The sequence below is a fragment of the Somniosus microcephalus genome, chromosome 1 (genome assembly GCF_052327205.1).
Source record: "Somniosus microcephalus isolate GS21.2 chromosome 1, FLI_Smic_1.0, whole genome shotgun sequence".
In the NCBI taxonomy this organism is placed as follows: Eukaryota; Metazoa; Chordata; class Chondrichthyes; order Squaliformes; family Somniosidae; genus Somniosus; species Somniosus microcephalus.
In genome coordinates this window covers 285,801,975-285,822,602 of record NC_140987.1, presented here as the reverse complement: position 1 = coordinate 285,822,602, position 20,628 = coordinate 285,801,975, and the positions used below count along the sequence as shown (strand labels likewise).

General features: G+C 45.4%; 2 protein-coding genes across 6 annotated transcripts in view; one reads left to right on the top strand and one right to left on the bottom strand.

The window, feature by feature from the left end:
- Positions 1-20,628, top strand: part of dnah6 (dynein, axonemal, heavy chain 6) — a 1,317,984-nt gene that overhangs the window by 209,228 nt on the left and 1,088,128 nt on the right. The gene's annotated exons all lie outside the window — the stretch shown is intronic.
- Positions 1-20,628, bottom strand: part of LOC147124821 (tyrosine-protein kinase JAK2-like) — a 414,008-nt gene that overhangs the window by 178,225 nt on the left and 215,155 nt on the right. The window lies entirely within an intron of this gene.

Sequence of the window (20,628 nt, the reverse complement as noted above, 5' to 3'; positions counted from 1 at the left end):
ATACAGCGACAGGGTTTTCAACTTGCTGCCAGTGTGAAACTGGCATTGTGGATCCACTGAAATCAGTGGAAGTACAAACCGGACGGTTTCTGTAACGGGTGGCTGACCCACAACACCAGCCTTATGCCCAAGCAACAAGTTGAAAATCACACTTCATATTGAAAGATTTTCCCCACTACAGACACGCGGCACATATTCCATCCTTCCTTCAATCAGTCAATACATCCTTTCATGGTCACTATCAACGCTGCCCTGTGACTGGCTGATACATAATAACCTTTGCAGAAACAGAACTGGTTCAACCAATTGTTCCTCCTCCCTTTTGTCAAGGTGGAGGTGCTTGGCCAGTAATGGGAGCAAAGTGTCAAGTCTGAGATTTGAATCCAGCCCCTTAGGTTGTGGCTCAAACATTGTGCAGCTGCCTGGAATTCATCAGGTGATTTTATAAATATTCGCAAAGTAAACTTCTGGTAACCGCTTGTATCAAGAATGAGAATGGAGCAGAGTCTGATCAAAGCCACGTTTAGTGTGATCAGCATCTTCTCGCAAGGTTTCCCAGTGACTTCCACTCACCAAGTAGCAACAATACTACATTTCCTGTAATATTATAAGTGGTCAGGAAATAGCCCAGGCGGCGAGTTCTCAAATGGGACGTGGCCGACAATCAAGCATACAGGTAGCAACATGCACTACCGACTTATTCTAGTGCTCTTCAACAATCTCCAAGAACTAAACATCCATGTACGCCTCCGCAGGAGGATCATAGAAACCGCATGCCCCTAATTTTTTTTTAAACATAGAATGTACGGCACAGAAACAGGCCAACCAGTCCAATTGGTCCGTGCCGGTATTTATGTTCCACACCAGCCTCCTCCCACCCTATCAGCATATCCTTCTATTCCTTTCTCCCTCATGGACTTTGTAAAGTCTGTGGGTTGTGCAGTTAATAAATACACAGACTTCAGAAGTAACAAACAAAACAGGTCTTTACTATTCGAAGGTCCGGGCGAATCTGCCCCAGCAATCCTGCTACAACACTTATATACTGGTGTGGTCACTATCGGTATTACAGTATACAGAAGCCAAACAAATAGTGCCACACCTAAAGTAGTTCCCTTAAAGGTGAACGGTTACATTCAATAGTTCCCTTAAAGATAGACGGGTACATACACTACAATCCTCCCTTTTTAGCTTATTACTTACAGAGTCCCCGTTAAACATACATATCTTCAACTTCCTATAAAACAAATTACAGATATAATCTCGGTGGAGTCAATGTCATATAAAACAATTTACAAATATAATCTCGGTGGAAACAGTTCACAGGTTCAGTCTCTGCGGAAACAGTTCATAGATTCAGTCTCTGATCTTGACTCGTTCCGAACAACATTTCTTTGGTGTAGCCGGATTACCTGGCTAGCGTGACTCCTCCATAGCCTTTTTCTTGACATAACAGCTTGAACCTTCGTCCTGTTGAACCAGCAGTGCGGACTTTTACAACCAACTGGCTGTCTTGACATTTTCCAGTTTTTCAACTAATTTAGCTCCTTTCGTAATGTCCCGCCTGGAATGGTAGAAGTGCTAATATTTTAGACAGTTATTATCTTCTGCTTCTTCTTTTTCTTTTCTGCCTTTTTGAAACTCTCGGAGCTCCTTTCTCGGCTGCCAGCTGTAGCGCCACCAACTCTCTATGTTCCTTAGACCTTAAGTGCTTCCTCCGGATTTCAGCACTTTGAGAGTTTTCATCACAAGCTGGGCAGACCACATCCTCGTAATATTCAGTGTCACTCAACAGGTCATGGTAATATTCGGGTTCGTCCTGAGTTAGGCCAGCGAGAGAGACTTCTTCTTCCTCCTCACCCGTCTGGACGTTAGCTGACGGTGGTTCCTTCCCTAAACATCTTTCTTGAAAAGCCTTCTTCATGCATTCATATTCATCCCGCTCTTCCTGGGTTATCTGCCATTCCTTCACGACGGACCTCATTTGTGAGTTCAATACCTTCCTTTCCATCGGTAATTGCGTTATCAGGCTATTTAACCCTTCTACTGAAGTAACGGTTTCCACATTCTTCTGTTCACCTTGACGTGATTCAACGTACTTTTGGCATCCTTGTAAAATTTGTGTTGCCACCTCAGCTATCTCCGTGACCTTTGAGAGCTCCGAACTCGTTCCCCCTGAAGATTGAAGCTCGTGTTCAGATTGTTCCCCTTGCAGAGTCTTGTCCTTCAGCATATGAAGGAGTTGGCTGACCGTTAACTCTTCCCTGGGAACACGGTGGATCAGAGTCTTCTCCATTTCCTCCACCTCTTTCTCCAATACTTCCACCTTACGTTCCTCTTGAACTTTGGCTTTCAGCGCTCGGAAAAGTTGCGCCCTGATGCTCTCTAGTTCATGTTCAGGGACCATTCTTACAGTGTCCTGTTCTTCCACTGAAAGGATTCCCAGTTGAATCTGTTCTTCAAGTTGTTGAACCTCGGTCATTGCCGCCTCATATTTGTCTTGGGTGTCCTTCAATGTTTTTATAAGTTCTTGGACATCCTGTCTTTCATGCTCTGCCATGAATTTCACCTCTAATTTCTCATCTATGGATGGAGCTCCTACCGATGAGTCTGTCTTGGCCTTGAGCTCATCAAGAATTTCCTGCAGCCTTTGGACTTCTTGCTCATGTTCAACCTTTAGTTGTTCATATGCTTCTACTGAAACTAGCTTTTCGGAGGCTGCCGAGTTAACCCCCTCCAGAATTGTAGCCTGGGCCTGTTCATACTGTTCTTTCAACTTCTCACACTCTGCTTGTAAGGAGTCGTAGAGGAGAACTGGAATAAAATCCTGGCTCCCTGAAGATTCCTCTTCCTTTGGTTCATTCTGTAAATATTCTAGTTCCTGAACAGCATCAGGGGAATGTGATTGGTATTTGACCACGATGGCTCTATGGTCGCTCTCTGCTTGAGCTAGCTGTCTCTGTAGTCTTTCCAGGTTCTCCCATTCGGTGTCCCAGAACCTTTCCATATTTTTCATCTCTTGTACGAGACGGTCACTCAACTGTTCTAATTGTTGTCGTACTTTGACATAAGTTTGCGTCCGAGCTCGGTGTTCTTCCGTCATGGATGAATCCTTTGCTTGAACAGGCTCAGAATTCTCTGTCAACCTGGAGTTCTGCTCTGCAGCTTTACTCTTCTTGGTACCATAAGTCCTTCTGCATGTCTTCGTTTTCTTTCCCATCGTCGGCAAGTCCCTTTTAGCCTTGTCTTCCATATTCGACTTGGTCTTATCATCATCCATTTCAGAATCTGAGCTAATAGCTTGCACCGAGTCCTCCCTCATTATGGCTTTTAGGTAATGCCATTCCATGTCTATTTTCTTAATCCACTCCCGTCCTAGAAGTGGTGGTCCTCCCTCAGGTAATACGTACAAGTTCATTCTTGGGTGTTCAATCAAGATGGCAGTTTTCCCGTGAAAATGGCGGTTTCCCGCTCTTTCTTTCTCGCCCCGCCCACTTCAATGGCGGTTTCCCGCTTCTGGCGTCTTCTCCGCCTAATGGCGGCTTCCCGCGTTTCTTCCCGGTGGAAGGGGTACGCTTCCCCCACAGCGGACAGGTTCAGCCGCTGGCTGGCTTCCGCACAGCTCCCCTTACTCGGCTATGTCTTTTCCTCCCGCCCGCACGGCTCTACCGGCGCTGGGTACACCCCGTTAACGGAGGACAGTTCAGCCGCTGGACAGGCTCTCGCACAGTCTCTCTCTCCGTACCCGGCTCTGTCGCTCTCTCACCCGCACGTTCGGTGCTACCGGCCCTGGGTACCCCGTTGGTGGAGAACAGTTCAGCCGCTGGACTGGCTCTTGCGCAGTCTCTCACCCCGTTTTCGGCTGTGTCTCTCACCCACTCCCGCACGTTCGGTTTTGCCGGCTCTGAGTACCCCGTTGGTGGAGAACAGCTCAGCCGCTGGACTGGCTCCTCGCAGTCTCTCTCTCCGCACCCGGCTCTCACCCGCACGGTTCCCGTTCGCCTCCCCAGCCCTCTCGCAGACCGGTGTTTCCCTCCCCGGCTGCGGCTGGGTTTCTCCTCCCGCGCCTACTCGCAGGCTCAGCGCTTCGTGGCTGCGGTCGCTGCCCGGATTTTTCCCGCCGATCACGGTCCGGCTGTCACCCGACGCCGTTGGACCCGACTTTTGGCCAGCACAGCTCCCCCTCGACCGAGGTCGAGTACTCTGCCCTTATCCTCCGGATATTCTCTACACCTTCCCCTACTCACAGTCTCTTCGGCCGCCTTGTTCCCTGCTGATCGGCTCACTCCGTACCGTGGTAGAAGGGTAGTCAGTGCCTGTTGCAGACGGAAGCTTTTGTTGCTAAAGTCTTCCACCTTTCTCCTGTTGCAGCCTCGTGTTTTCTTCCAGCAGCACGACGAGGGCGGTTGCCTCTCTTCGACGCTCTCCTTGCTTTGGTAATCTTGCCGCAGGGTACGATCGGACTCGTCGCCACTGTAAAGTCTGTGGGTTGTGCAGTTAATAAATACACAGACTTCAGAAGTAACAAACAAAACAGGTCTTTACTATTCGAAGGTCCGGACGAATTTGCCCCAGCAATCCTGCTACAACACTTATATACTGGTGTGGTCACTATCGGTATTACAGTATACAGAAGCCAAACAAATAGTGCCACACCTAAAGTAGTTCCCTTAAAGGTGAACGGTTACATTCAATAGTTCCCTTAAAGATAGACGGGTACATACACTACAGACTTAATCCAGCTTCTCCTTAAATGAATCTATACTATTCACCTCAACTATTCCCTGTGGTAGTGAGTTCCACATTCTAACCACCCTCTGGGGAAAGAAGTTTCTCCTGAATTCCCTATTGGATTTATTAGTGACTATTTTATTATATTTATATAATTGAGTAGACTTTTACAAATATTTGATCTTTTCACTACTTTTATTTCTGCTTTACAGACCATTGTCCTGCACTGGCTACAGAGCCAGCTTGCCTTGAAGTTACTAGGTTGTCTGATGGCATGTGCCAGACAACACAACTAGCACTAATATGTAAAAGGGGATAAATCCAGCCACAAAATTCAGGAGGTGACAACACTGAGAACTGAAGCATCTAGTGGTAGAGTCTAGTTTATCAAAGATAGCAGCATAACATGGAGTATCCCAAAATTTTTACAACAAAGGTTTGTTTGGGTGGGTGGTGGGGGGGGGTGCGCGCAGCAGACACAGTTCAAAATGTGATGTTCTTTACCTTCATCTCCCAAATTTTCTCTGCCAACCTTGAAAGCAAGGACACATGAAATGGTTGCTGGCCAACCCGCCAATACCGCACCCACATTGCAGTTTTCTTTACAGGCAAGCCTGCATAGCATGCTTTTCAAGTCGGGTGAATGTCACGACTTGATCTAATTCAGGAAACACCAGAGGGCGGGGAACTATGAGCGGGAACCTGTCACCAGCTACTGCACCCCACAGCACAAATTGGTACAACGGCAGACCAGCACTTCCACTGCCATTTTTGGTAGTCCCGAGCTTTTCGAGTTCCACACAGCAGGTGTTGCTGTAAGAGCTACTGTAACAAGTTAAAATGTTCTAAGCCGCTGCAATTAAACAGAAAGAAAACCGTGCATTTATATAGTGCCTTCCGTGACCTCAGGACGTCCCAAAGCGCTTTACAACCAATGAAGTACTTCTGAAGTGCAGTCACTGTTGTAATCCAGTGTAATAATACACTTTGAAACATCTGGAAAATGTTGAAGTTTTACGAGAATGATGTATTGAGTGTTAACTTTAGACACACAACTCCAATCCCCCCAGTTTGTTGAAGTACTCTCCAGGAAGCCACCAGGTCACAGATACGCACTTTCACCTCCAGCTTTGCCAGATCATGTTTACTCTCTCCTCTTGACTTAACAACTTAATACTTCACCACTGGAAATAATTCTCACTCTGGTGGGGCCCGTGTCAGGAGATGCTTGCCTGCAAACACAGCGCCAAGAATGGAATGGAAACGCAACATCGGTGAAAAACTGCAAATGTTGAACAAGGGAAATGCAACGTAGCTCGTTTCTATAATACGTGCTGCTGATTATTACACGGGCATTTAACGCTCAAGGTCTGAAACATGCAACATATATAACTGGCAGTCCATATCATTTTAGGTCAAAAATTCTTTGTAAATTATTTGCCATTTTCCAACATATAGCGCAGACATTGCTGAAAAAATAACAGCAAGTTCACGGCGTTAGCCATTATTAGTTCGTAAAAACGACAGCAATTGATGTTGAAGAGATACGCCACGAGTTCCAATTTACCACAAATTGCTGGATGATTTGCGTCGCTCCGGCATTAGCCTCGTCAAAACCAAAAAATTGCGGCCTCGCCATGAGCCTCCCCATTGAAATTAATTGCATGTCATGAAATTGCTTGCTTTACACTGTTAATGCAAATTAATCTTGCCTACCCATTTTGGGCTGATAATTCATGTTGTAAGGACCCTGTTAATGATGTGATTGACGGCCCTGACATAACACTCAACCGTAGCGGCCCAGAAAGGGAACATGCCACTCCCGTAAGGAGACTTGTTCATAGAGGTTTGTTTTAAAAAAAAAACTTTTATCTGTCTTGGCAGTATTTTTGTGTCAGTCTTGCCATCCATTCTCCTGTCAAAAGCCAGTAATTTTCAGGATGCAAAGCTGTTTCAACACTTTAAAGTACAAACAAGATAAGATTTCTTTCAGAAAACATTTTGGGATACAGTTTGAGTAATTTGAGACATGTCGTGGCGAGTGCAGCATGATTGGAAGGAAAAAGGTGACTTTGGATCTATGGTTCCCAAAGCTCTCCACCACTGGGGTTTTCCTCGCCTCATGATTCTACACCTGGGTCTAGTGTAGACTAATTGATAGAGACTGATTGCTATGATTAGACAACAACTCAATTATCGTTGCGTCATGCAACTACCAGGATTGTAGATGGTGACCTAGATGGATCTTGGTCTTTTTTCAGCCAGTATTTCCTAGGTTTATATGAAAGCGGTTCCACTGTTCCTGATCACGATGATCATGCTGTTTCAGTACTTCATGGCTCAGGGATGTTTGTACATTTTGCACACCTACCCTGCTTTCACTCATAACTTCTCAAGGACCAATACTATAATTCCCAAACACAATTAGGTTGCAATGAGTTCTTTTTCATTTTTTTCTTACTTTTCATTTGTGTCTCTTTTTTTCCTCTCTCTTAATCCACTCGCTTTATTTCTCTCTCTAATTTACCCTATTTCCTTCTCCGTCCTTTGCTCTGTTTCTTTCTCTATCCTTTCGTTTCACTGGTTAAGGAAATAGACCATTGGGCACCATGTTCATGAGGTCCAATATGTAACGTCGACATCGCTGCGCATTTCCAGCAATTCATGGCGCCAATATAGTGCAATCTGAAGGGTGAGCTCACATCGCTCACCACGAGATGCGACATTCCGGCAATTTCTGGGCCACAGAATCAGTTCGGGCACTGTAAAACCTGCAATTTAGCTTGAATAGAAACAATCTGGTAAGTAATTGTCCCTCTTCCTTACTCCATGGCCAATAAGACAAAATCAAATGCGTGTACGAAGACAGCAATTGTGCTTCGCCAACCTAAACCTTGACCGTTCTGTAGGACCCTGCTCTTTCCTTACCAGGCTCCCTACAGTACTATCAAACTTTCCACATGCAGCCACAAAGGTGCATGATGTTGGATCCGTGATTCTTTAAATAGGATGATTCCCCAAGAACTACACGGAGGCTGTAACTTAACAATCAACAGGTGTTTACTAGAGTAGAGTAGTCTCAAGACTGAAGTACAGAAGCCTGTTCCGGCTTTATATACAGGTGTGGTCACTGCCGGTACTACAGTATACAGGAGCTGTAAAACAGTTCTCTCTTAAAGGTACATACACAACAATTCCTCCCCTTTTAGATTAACAGTACCATAACATTCATTTAACAATTAACATTTATAACATGCAACATTAACTGAAAATAGTCCATTTATAAATTCAGTCTTTGGGGCGGCTTCCTGATCCTTTCTGGATAGCGCCTTCCCTGAGGTTCTTGTTCTTGGTGCGGAGGCGATTCTGGCCCCCTTTCATCGGTTAGTTCATCAGTTTCCACTGCTACTGTTTCTGAGGTAGATGCTACCGGTATGTCGGGTTCATCCCCAGGTATGCGAGACATGGGGTTGACTCGTTCCTGTGACGCTAAGATCTGGTCGACGTGGCGTCTCACAATGTTCTCCCCGACATCCACTGTGTACATCAATGGCCCCTGCCGTGTGCATATCGTTCCGGGTTGCCATTTCTCTGTTCGGTAGTCACGGGCCAAGACTGGTTGTCCTACATTGAAGCTCCTTGTCGGCTTCTCATTGATGTGCTGGAATTGTTTATCCTCAACATTTCTTTGCACATTTGGTCTGAGCAAATCCAGACGAGATCTCAACCTTCGGTTAAAGAACATCATGGCCGGGGTCTGGTTGGTAACTGCATGTGTCGCGTTTCGGTAGGCTAACAGGAAATTGTCCACCTTATGCTGTAGTGGAATTTCATTATCGCACATGGCCTTTATCGCCTTTTTAAAGGTTTGTACGAACCTCTCAGCCAATCCATTTGTGGCTGGATGATACGGGGCGGATGTGTAATGCCTTACCCCATTCCTTCTCATAAATTTCCGAAACTCTTCGGACACAAACTGTGGTCCATTATCAGAGCAAATCTGCTCTGGCAAGCCGTTCCTGGCAAATATGGTCCGTAGGACTGCAATCGTTTTCTCTGTAGCTTTCAAGGGTATATGTGGAAATAGCCGCTTGTAGTCCCTTTGGTTTATGACTGTTAGGGCTGATCCAGTGTCCAATTCCATTTTCACTTGGACTCCGTCTATCTTGAGTGTGACCCAGATAGTCTGGTGATCCTCCGTTTTTGGTTACCTTATGTAGTTTCAGACAACCCAGCTCCTTGCTTCCGGAGTCTGTATCATTTCCCTGTTCATCTGAACTACTGTCCATCACCTTATGTACCTTTTTGTACTTCTCCTGTGGAGATTTCTTGCTGTTGGTTTTCTTCCCTGACCTGCAGACTCTTGCTATGTGTCCTGTTTTTCCACACTGTCTGCACACTTGGTCCTTGAACCAACAATCCTTCTGATCGTGTGTTGTTCTGCCGCAGCGATAACACTTCCCTGCTCCATATGACATTTCATTGGTGCCGTATTCTTGCGGTCTCCGTTGTATCTCTGCAGTGCCCCGTGCGGCTGCTTCGTGTGATACTGCCATGCTGAAAGCCTTGTCCAGCGTAAGATCCTTTTCTGATAAAAGCCGTTTCTGGGTTCCTTCACTTTGAAGTCCACACACAAACTTGTCCCTTAACGTATCTGCTAGTCCCGCTCCAAACTGGCAGTGTTTCGATAACTTGCGCAGTTCCGTTAAGTACTCAGCATTACTTTCGTCTTTATGCTGGTTCCTTTTGTGGAACTTAAATCTTTCTGCTATCAGCAGCAGTGTGGGGCTTAAGTGGTCCTGTAGGATTTCTACTATGCTTTCGAAATTCTTCTCCACGGGCTTCTCTGGGGTTATCAGGTTTTGCAGTAAGCCATAAGTTTTTGCACCCATGGAATTTAACAAAACCAGTGCTTTCCTAGCATCTGGCACTTCATTCGCCCTGCAGTACACCTCAATGCGTTCCACATATGTCGCCCAATCTTCGACTTCATTGTCGAACGCCATGATACTGCCATTCTTCGCCATCCCTGGGTGTAATTTAACTGTCCAAAAGACGTCTCCCGCGCTCTCCCTTCTTCTCCACTGGAACAAAATGGCGTCTCCCGCGCTTTCCTTCCTTCCCGCGCTTGCCCTTCTTCTCCGCTGCGGCTTCAAAAAAAAATGGCGTCTCCCGCGCTCTCCCTTCTTCTCCGCGGCTCAATGGCGTCTCCCGCGCTCTCCCTTCTTCTCCCCACAGACGCGGTTCAGCCCTTGAGCCCTGGCTGTGCTCTGCGCGTTCCCCTGTGTGCCTTTCCCGTTGCCGTCGCTCGGTCCGCAACCCAGCTGCTGCTTTACCCTCTCGCTCTCTCTGCTTGTTTTTCCTTGACGCCGCTCGGTTCTTTAACCCCCGGCCGTGCCCTGTGCGCTTCACCCTCTCTCTTACCCCGTCGACGCTGCTCGGCTTTTACGCCGTTGGTCGGCTCCCGCCGCCGCTGTCCGGGAAGGGTGTGCGCTGCACCTGTTGCCAGTCTGTTGCTGGATCGTCGTGGCTCTCAACAGCCACTCCTGCGATGTTCACTTGCTGCCGGATGACTGGGTGGTTGCTCGTGGTCGACGCCCGTGCTTCTGGTCTCGACTTTCTTCCACCGTCCTCCCGGAGCGACTCCTTGACGGGAAATGCAGAGTTGCAGGCAGATTCGAATCAACCTCGTCGCCACTGTTAGATCCGTGATTCTTTAAATAGGATGTTTCCCCAAGAACTACACGGAGGCTATAACTTAACAATCAACAGGTGTTTACTAGAGTAGAGTAGTCTCAAGACTGAAGTACAGAAGCCTGCTCTGGCTTTATATACAGGTGTGGTCACTGCCAGTACTACAGTATACAGGAGCTGTAAAACAGTTCTCTCTTAAAGGTACATACACAACATATGACATTTTAAACTATTTCTTGGCATCCAGTAGACAATTGAATACATCATTCTGTGACCTCACTTCATTTTAAACTATGCTCTTGGGGTTGTTATCTGCAAGATCCATCCCTGATCATATGGCTGGATAACTGGCTGACAGAATAACCACCTTGAAAGTTTGTGTTTCCTGAGGAGATGGGGTTTTCTCATACAGGCCAAATGTCTGTGTTTGACATAGATAGTCAGTATTTCATGGGCACTGTCTGCATTTCCACATTAATAGCTCCACTCTTGGCCTCCTTCCATACTGCGTCCGAACGTCTTGCAAGAAACAAGATTTTTTTGTCACCATTTCTTGTTAGCTTGGTTTAAAGCTATCCTTGAGGCCCTCATATTTTGATCATCATATTTTGCTTGCACAGGACACTAAAAGCAGACGTAAAAATTCAGGTGATGGCAAATATTGTGCAAATGGCAAGTGAAGTACTTTTAGGAGTGTTTTCTTACATAGAAACATAGAAGATAGGAGCAGGAGTAGACCATTCGGCCCTTCGAGCCTGCTCCGCCATTCAATGAGATCATGGCTGATCATCCAAATTCAGTACCCTGTCCCTGCCTTCTCCCCATATCCCCTGATCCCTCTAGCCCCAAGAAATACATCCAACTCTTTTTGAATATATTTAATGAACTGGCCTCCACCGCCCTCTGTGGCAGAGAATTCCACAGGTTCACCACTCTCTGGGTGAAGAAATTCCTCATTTCAGTCCTAAATGGCTTACCCCTTATCCTTAGACTATGACCCCTGGTTCTATTAGCTCTCCCCTGAATTCTTTAATTTCTGTGGCCTTGTGTTTCCATAACATCACTAGCTAATGGGGTAACATCTGAAGTTTCCCCTGTGCAGACAAAAAATCCCATTTGTTTGCTAATTCCAGTTGACATTATTCAAGTTCACTGATGTAGGGCAAATCCTTAAAGTGTGATTAAAACTGTTCCTGCAGGCTGTGTAAGAAGCCAGCAAAAAAAATAGACCATGCAGGTAAGGGTTCCCCATTGCCAACAGCTACTGTGCCAATCTAGGGAAGTAGAACAACTCTCTTATTAAGTCTGTCTGAAACAAGCTTGCTTTTGAAAACTTGTACACTTCTGAGCCTCAGTTGATGTAGGGCAAGATTTCTGCTTTCTCTGTAAGCCCCTATTGAGTTCCTTGGGGTGTTCAGAGGTGTCTGATAAGGCAGCAAGGGTCAGCATCACCTTACCCTTTCTCCAGTGTCAGCTGTGGCTCAGTTGGTAGCACATTTACCTGAGTTCAAGTCCCGCTCCAGGGACTTGAGCACATAAAGCTAGGCTGACACTCTAGTGCAGTACTGAGGAGGTGCCATCTTTTGGATAAGACGTTAAACTGAGGCACCATCTACTCTCTCAGGTGGACGTAAAAGATCTCATGGCACTATTTCGAAGAAGAGCAGGGGAGTAATCCCTGGTGTCCTGGCCAATATTTATCCCTCAACCAACATAAAAAACCCCAGAAATAACAACAGAAAATGCTGGAAAAACTCAGCAGGTCTGGCAACATCCGTGGAGAGAAATTTGAGTTGACGTTTCGGGTAGAACCATTCTTCAAAACTGGAAAGAAAAGAAAATAGATCGAAGGCAGGGCTGCGATCGGACAAAAGAAGTGAAAGAGACAAAAGAAGTAGAAGAGACAATAAAAGGCGTTCGAAGCCAGACGAGATGGTAATAGGCTGAGATTAAGTGTGAAGTGTACTGGCAGGGCAAGAGATAGCTGCCAGGTGGGAGAGTGAAACAAAAGGAAAGGGGGAGGGGGGGAAAGGAATGGAAAAATTACAGGTAAAAAATTAATGGGGGCCGAGGTTAGGATCTGAAATTGTTGAACTCGATATTAAAGTGCCTAATCGGAAGATGAGGTGCTGTTCCTCGAGTTTACGTTGAGCTTCCGTGGAACAATACAAGAGGCCAAGGACGGTGAGGTCAGAGTGGGAATGGGGCGGTTATCTATCACATTGCTGTTTGTGGGAGTTTGCTGTGTGCAAATTGGCTGCCGTGTTTCCCACATTACAACAGTGACTACACTACAAAAGTACTTCATTGGCTGTAAAGCGCTTTGAGACGTCCGGTGGTCGTGAAAGGCGCTGTGTAAATGCAAGTCTTTATTTTCTTTTTCTTTCCAAAAAATCTGCAAGATTTCATGCTGTTGAGTAATCCCACAACTCCTTTCACAATCTGCCTACAGGTTAGCATCGCCAACGGTCAGAACCTACTAGTTTTAACTGTCCACTTGCCTGGTTTCTGCAGGGTGGGTAGGATTAAAATTGACCCCCCTCTTTTGCCAATGAACTCTTCTTGCTCCTGGATTTCTGATAACCTCTCAAAATGTTTCATCCCTTCTGTAATTTTTCAAAGCAAACATCAAAAGCTCCTGAACAAACGCTTTACAATAACAAAAATGGACAACTGCACGTCAGTTATGCTGTATCATCACAATGGTACAGCATTGTACACCTTTCAGATCCATAAGTACTAGTTTGGAAAATATCAGACAAAATTTCTACTTGTTGAATCTGCCAAGGGTGCCTTCCTACGCAACTACAGGAGCTGCAACATCTGTTTAATTACCTTCCTTCAGACTACTATTGAAGGCACTCCCTTCATCGGAGATATCGATTCACGTGGACGTCCTTGAATCTAGAATACTGCATTCACGCTTCACAGCGCAGTCTCCATTACTTTGGGGAGACCAAATACAGATTAGGAGATCGCTTTGCCGAACATCTCCATTCTGTCTGCGAATATGATGCTAAGCTCTCTGTGGCTCGTCACTTTAACTTCCCCTCTCATTCCAACTCTGATCTCTGGTGTCCCACACTGTTCCAACGAAGTTCAGCACAAGCTTCAGAAAGCAAGATCTTATCTTTTTGCTGGGCACTCTGCAGCCCTCTGGTCTCAACACCGGCTTCAATGATTTCCGATCTTAGCTATATCCTCCATTTTCTGTGCAGCAACGATTGCCTTCTGCGGTGTGATCGGACTTTTGTGTCCAGGGGGGAGGTGGGTTGCAGATCCTTCATCAGAGCACATTGCTGGGAGGAAGAAGGATCTTAGCTTCTTATTTTGTCTCTTCTCAGGGATGGTAGAATTTTTTGTTTTAACTTCGGATCTCCTGCATTTGTCGCTTGCTTCTTTTCTCTTTTTCCATTCGCTCATTTTTTTTTCTTTTTGTGGGCCTCTTTCGTGTCTCTTCACCATCCACTCCGCGCACACACTTTTGCCCTTTTTATGCATCTCCGTCACTTCACTGATTATCTTTTAGATCGTGTAATGGTTTTATATTGAGCAGTTTTCAGGTCATTCAACCCACGAACTCCTCTCGACTTGCGGGAACAGTTGATTCCCTCGCTGCTTCCCCTCTTTTCTCTCTATTTTTCATAATCTTACCAAAATGCCTGCTTACCTCTTAGATTTTAGTTCCGATGAGAAGTACACACACCAATCTTCATGACCTGATTTTTTTTCATTACAGGTGGTCTTACTGTATATTTCTGTTTTTATTTAATGAGATTTATCAAACGTCTTTTTACCACACCCACTTCAAGCCTTCCCTTTACTTCTAGTATAGATTCCTTCACAACCTCAGCAATATCAAGGGATCTGTTCAAACTTTTTCAGCATCCAAATATTTATAATGGTGCTTTTATTGCTGTTTGCTGGTGGGACTTGTCGTGTATTGATTGCGAGTTTGACACCAGTCAATACGGTAATGTGATGTGCATTGCATTATGGGAATTACCCGGGAAAATAGCAGTCGGCCATTTTAGGCAATAAAGTCAACATCGCAGTTATAAGCCTGTCTGCCTGACTCTGATTTAATTCGACGCATCTACATGCTTGATTGAACGCATTAAAGCATAGATACAACATTGGCGACGAGGATAACGAACAGAATCATTTTAGATAGGTAGTTGCCCAAGTTTTAGTTTGCTAGGATGGAGAAGACCGGCATTCAAGATTTTGCATGCTTCGCCGAGCCAGCCACGTTGGGTCCAAGATGGACGAGGTGGTTAACGTCTTTTGAGCTTTATGCCGACAGCAAAGGACTCATTATCGACGATACCTCTACAGGTGCCACAAAGCAGAGGAGAAGAGCTCTACTTCTACACCTAGCAGGACCAGATGTCCAGGATATCTTTTCGACTCTACTGGACACAGGAGCGCCAGCAGACTACACGGCGGTGGTTAGTGCTTTGAATCACTACCTCGTGCCCCAGGTCAACGCAGCATTTGCTAGACAGACTTTTCATAAGTTGTCCCAGAAGACAGGTGAGACTGTGCAACAATTTGCTACTCGCTTGCGGCAGGCTGCTAAAGACTGTGCTTTTGGGGGGGATGCGGATAATCAAATAAGAGACGCTATCCTGAGTAGGTGCACGTCAGCCTATGTGCGGAGGAAATTGCTAGAGGAAGGGCAAGGTCTAACGCTCGTCCACACATTACAATTGGCCTCACGATGTCAGCCATGTCATGTACAGAGAAGGCGGAGACAGATACTGCTCGTCGTGTTACACAGAAAAGAGGGTATTATGTGAAAAGCTCGACAGAGAAACCAAAGGGAAATGACGATAGGAACGAAAGGAAATGTTACAGATGTGGACACACAGACCACATGGGCAGAGATCCGAAATGCCCAGCACGTGGACAAACGTGTCATAAGTGCAAGGGAAAGGATCATTTCTCCAAAGTATGCCGCACAAAGGGTACAAAGAAACACAGTGTGAACAATGTAGAGGAACAAAATGACTTTGCATTTGCTGTTACTGGAAATAACGTAACAGAGAGACTTACCTTTTGTGTGGGGGGAGTAAATCTGAGAATGTTAATTGATTCGGGTGCAACTAGTAATGTGATAGATGAAAATACATGGGAAGGATTAAAGTCAGAACACATTAAGTGTCAGTCACATGTCCCTAAGACAGAGAGAAAGTTATTCTCTTATGCTGTTAGCCGACCACTGTCAGTTAAAGGAGTATTCACATGTGGGATTACAATAGGTAAGAGAACTGAGCAGGCGGAGTTCATTGTGGTTAAAGGCCATGGAGAGCCATTGCTAGGAAGGGAGACAGCCATGAAACTGGGAGTTTTAAAAATAGGCGCAGATGTCTCAGCTGTGGTAAATGTAAGACAGCTACTAGAACAGCGGTATCCAAAGGTGTTCCAAGGAGTAGGAAGGCTGAACACAAAACAGATCAATTTGTATATCGACCCACAAGTGAAGCCTGTGGCCCAGCCACTCAGGCGTATACCATTCAACTTAAGGGGGGCAGTAGAGGCCAAAATAAAACAATTGAGGGGCATGGACATTATCGAACCTGTAACTGGTCCCGCCCCATGGGTAAATCCTGTGGTTATTGTACCAAAAGCAGATAAGGATGTAAGGTTATGCCTAGACATGAGACGAGCAAACCAGGCAATAGTGAGGGAATGATATCCAATCCCCACCGTTGATGAGATACTCCAAGGTATGAACGGCTCGACGGTGTTTAGTAAGCTAGACCTGAAATGGGGATATCACCAGTAGGGTTGCAAAATTCTGGGAATTTTTAAAAGAGGAAACTTTCCATGGGAATTTTCGGGAATTTAGAGTTTTTTTGCACACTGATGGTTTTTGTCTCTGACCCTTATATTATCTTTGTCGTCAAAATAGACATACTGTTCCATACAAATAAAAACAGGCTTTCAAAACTTTATTTAGGTTATAATTTTGAACTTTATTGAACCCCCACAAAAAAGACCCATCTAAAATAAAATAAAAAGAGCGTCAGCTTATTTAGCCTGTAATTTGTCCTTATTTTGTCCCTTTGAGTCTTCTACTCATGAGTCTTCTGAGTCTTCTACTCCTCATTGCTCCTCCTGATTCTCTGACTCTGGCTCTGACGTGTCCATTTCCGCCTCTGTGTCAGTGTCTAGCTGTGTGGTGGATACTTCTGTATCTGGCTCAATAAGTTGTAGGTTCGCCCGGATAGCCACCAGTTTCTCCACTCTCTTGTTAGTCAGCCTGTTGCGCATCTTTGTATGCGTATTCACAAAAAGTGACCAGTTTCATTCAGAGGCCGCTGATGAAGGTGGGATTTGGAGTATCACCGATGCAGTAGGTGACAGGGCCTCAGATGCACAAAGTCCCTTCCACCAGGTATGTGCACTGATATGCTTGCATGATTCCCATATCCCATCCCCATTCCAAAGACCTTGCTTGGTAGAGAACTTTGCCAGACTTCCCAGAACTTTGCCCACATCCAGATTGAGATGGTGTGAGAGGGTAGAAATCACGCTGTAAGCGCTGTTGATCTGTTCTCCAGAAAGTATTGGTCTCCCAACATGCTTTGGGTCCAACATGTATGCTGCAGCATGAATTGGCTTGACACAAAATTCTTGACGCGTCTGTATGAATTGAACAATTGCCTTCTCCTCTGCTTTGAGCAGCAGGGATGTGGGTAGGGCAATGCTGATTTGTTCTTTTAAATCAATAAAAAGCCTGAGAACATCTGACAAGACAGCGTCATCTCCTTCAATCTGAGCAATTGCAGATGCTACTGGTGAGAGTAGTTTAAGGCTGCTAACCACTCTCTCTCAAAACACATCATCCAGCAGTATTTTCTTGATGGTGGTTTCCATATCCTCAGACTGGGATATTGCCATTTCTTGCAGCGACTCCTTACCCTCCAGAAGGCTGTTGTACATTATGACAACACCACCCCATCTAGTGTTGTTGGGCAGCTTCAGTGTGGTGTTCTTGTTCTTTGTCATTTGCTTGGAGTTGTAGGTTGCTGCAACTACCTGTTATCCCCTGACATACTTAACAACTTGCTTGGCTCTCTTGTACAGTGCTTCCATGGTTCTCAAGCTCATCAGCAATGTATGTGCCTGTGTGTCTGTTGTCCTTCGTGTCTGTGCTCTTGAAGAACACTGGGAGAGGAGTGGAGACGATGTAGTTTATGATGCCCTCCCCTCGTACATTTGACCACCCATCTGAGATAACTGCAACACAGTCTGCCATCGCTATCGTTTCTTTGAGCTTTCCTTGGACTCTGTTATACTCAGCCTCCAGCAAATAAGTAGACAAAGCATGTCTGGTGGGAGGACAGTATGCAGGGCGAATAACATTGAAAAATCTCTTCCAGTACACATTGGCTGTGAGCATGAGGGGTGAGCCTGTTGCATATACAGCTCGAGCAAGGCACTCATCTGCATTCTTCTGGCTATGGTTATCCATTGTATCAAAGAACCTTCCAAGTGGGCCAGGAGTTGTTGATGATAAGGAGCCTGATGCTGAATGAGAACCATCATCTTCTTGAATGGAAGCAGAGGAACTCTGGGCTGACTGCTGTGAGCTTTGAGTGAAGTTGTTGCATTTGGATAAATGCTGCTGCATCTTTGTGGCATTCTTTACATATGGCTTTCTACAGTGTTTGCACATGTACACAGTCTTTCCATCTTTAATGCCTGGGGTAAAATGCTTCCACACATCCGACGGTAAACGTGGCATTGTTCTATGCAGAGAAATAAAGGGCATTCATCTCTGTGTCGAACTGCGGTCGATCAGCACGATTGCAACAGGGTGAGTACATTTTTGCTGATGCTCCATGTGATGGAAGCATGACCTGTACACACACGACGCTACATCACCAATAGTGTATTATTTTGTATATTTTAAATTGAAGGACAACAGAGTTCAACAAGTAACTGGTTCATTTGGTATAAAGTCTGATTTACTTACTGCATCATCACAACATCAGCAGAAAACAAAATGACTTCCCTCAGGACCCCTAACCTGGATCTTAAAAAAACTATAGCAGTCTTACAGATGCCTGCAGGCCAATCACAATTCGATATGCAAATATTACAAATAGAGGGAGCTAATCGCTCATCCACTCATCCAACCAATCAGGACACATTTGTTCACAGTCACACACAAAACTTGTAATTATTAAAACAAGCCAAGTAAGAAGATAAACATATATTGATTAAGAAATTCCTTAATAATTAAGATTCCATCTCTGTTAGTAATTTTAAGAGAGGACCTGTGGAAAAAAAAGAAAGAAATACAAAAAAAACAATATTATGCTAGCATGTGCTTTTTTGGGCAAAATTCCCAAGCGAAACTTCCCGTGGAAAATTTCCGGAAATTTACCGGAAACTTTCCACCCCTTTGCAACCCTAATCACCAGCTAGAACTGACCCCTGAGTCACGAGAAATCACAACGTTTGCAGTACATAACGGAGTATACAGGTACAAGAGGCTGATATTCGGTGTATCCTCAGCTGGTGAGCAATATCAGCACGAGATAGCTAATGCCTTAGCTGGAATAGAGGGTGTTGAAAACATCTCAGACGACATTATCGTGCATGCACACGACCAGGAAACGCACGACAGACGCCTGCACGCTGTCATGACCAGACTAATGGAAAGTGGACTGACACTAAACTCAGAAGTGCCAATTCAACATGGACCGATTGATTTTCATGGGAATCCTGTTGGCTGGAAAGGGCATCGGACCAACAACAGAGAGAATGCGAGTGGTGGCAGAAGCTCGGGAACCAGAGAATGCTACAGAGGTGAGGAGTTTCTTGGGACTCGTTGGGTACAGTAGCAGATTCATCCCGCAGTTTGCAACGCTATCAGAGCCACTGCAACGCCTGACGAGAAAAGACACACCATTTAAATTTGGATCACAACAGAGACAGTCATTCAGTGCACTCAAGGAAGAGTTGGCCAGAGACGGCACTTTAGCATATTTTGATAAGGACGCACCAACCAAGGTGATAGCAGATGCCAGTCCTGTAGGTTTAGGCGCAGTACTAGTTCAGGACCAACAGGGACAAGAGGTGCCAATATGCTATGTAAGTCGTAGATTAACAGACTGAGAGGAAATACTCTCAAACAGAGAGAGAGGCCTTAGCTCTTGTATGGGCTTGTGAGAGGCTGCATCTGTTAGATCCGTGATTCTGAGAGTATGATGTTTTTCAATAACCACACGGATGCTGTAACTTAACAATCAACAGGTGTTTACTGGAGGAGGGTAGTCTCAAGACTGGGGTACAAAGGCATGCTAAAGGCTTATATACAGGTGTGGTCACTGCCGGTACTGCAGTATACAGGAGCTGTAAAAGTAGTTCTCTCTTAAAGGTACATACACTACAATTCCTCCCCTTTTAGATTAGTCATACCCATAATATTCAAATAACAATTAACACTTTAACATGTACATTAAACAACAATAGTCCATTTATAGATTCAGTCATTGGGGCGGCTTCCTGATCCTTTCGGGATAGCGCCTTTCCTGAGGTTCTTGTTCTTGGTGCGGAGGCGATTCTGGCCCCTTTTCATCGGTTAGTTCATCGGGTTCCACTGCTACTGGTTCGGAGGTAGATGCTACCGGTATATCGGGTTCATCCCCAGGTACACAAGACATGGGGTTGACTCGTTCCTGTGACGCTAAGATCTGATCAACGTGGCATCTCACAATGTTCTCCCCGACATCCACTGTGTACATTAATGGCCCTTGCCTTGTGCATATCGTTCCGGGTTGCCATTTCTCTGTTCGGTAGTCACGGGCCAAGACTGGTTGTCATACGTTGAAGCTCCTTGTCGGCTTCTCATTGATGTGCTGGAATTGTTTGTCCTCAACATTTCTTCGCACATTTGGTCTGAGCAAGTCCAGACGAGATCTCAACCTTCGGTTAAAGAACATCATGGCCAGGGTCTGGTTGGTAACTGCATGTGTCGCGTTTCGGTAGGCTAACAGGAAATTGTCCACCTTATGCTGTAGTGGAATTTCATCGTCGCACATGGCTTTTATCGCCTTCTTAAAGGTTTGTACGAACCTCTCAGCCAATCCATTTGTGGCTGGATGATACGGGGCGGATGTGTAATGCCTTACCCCATTCCTTCTCATAAATTTTTGAAACTCTTCGGACACAAACTGTGGTCCA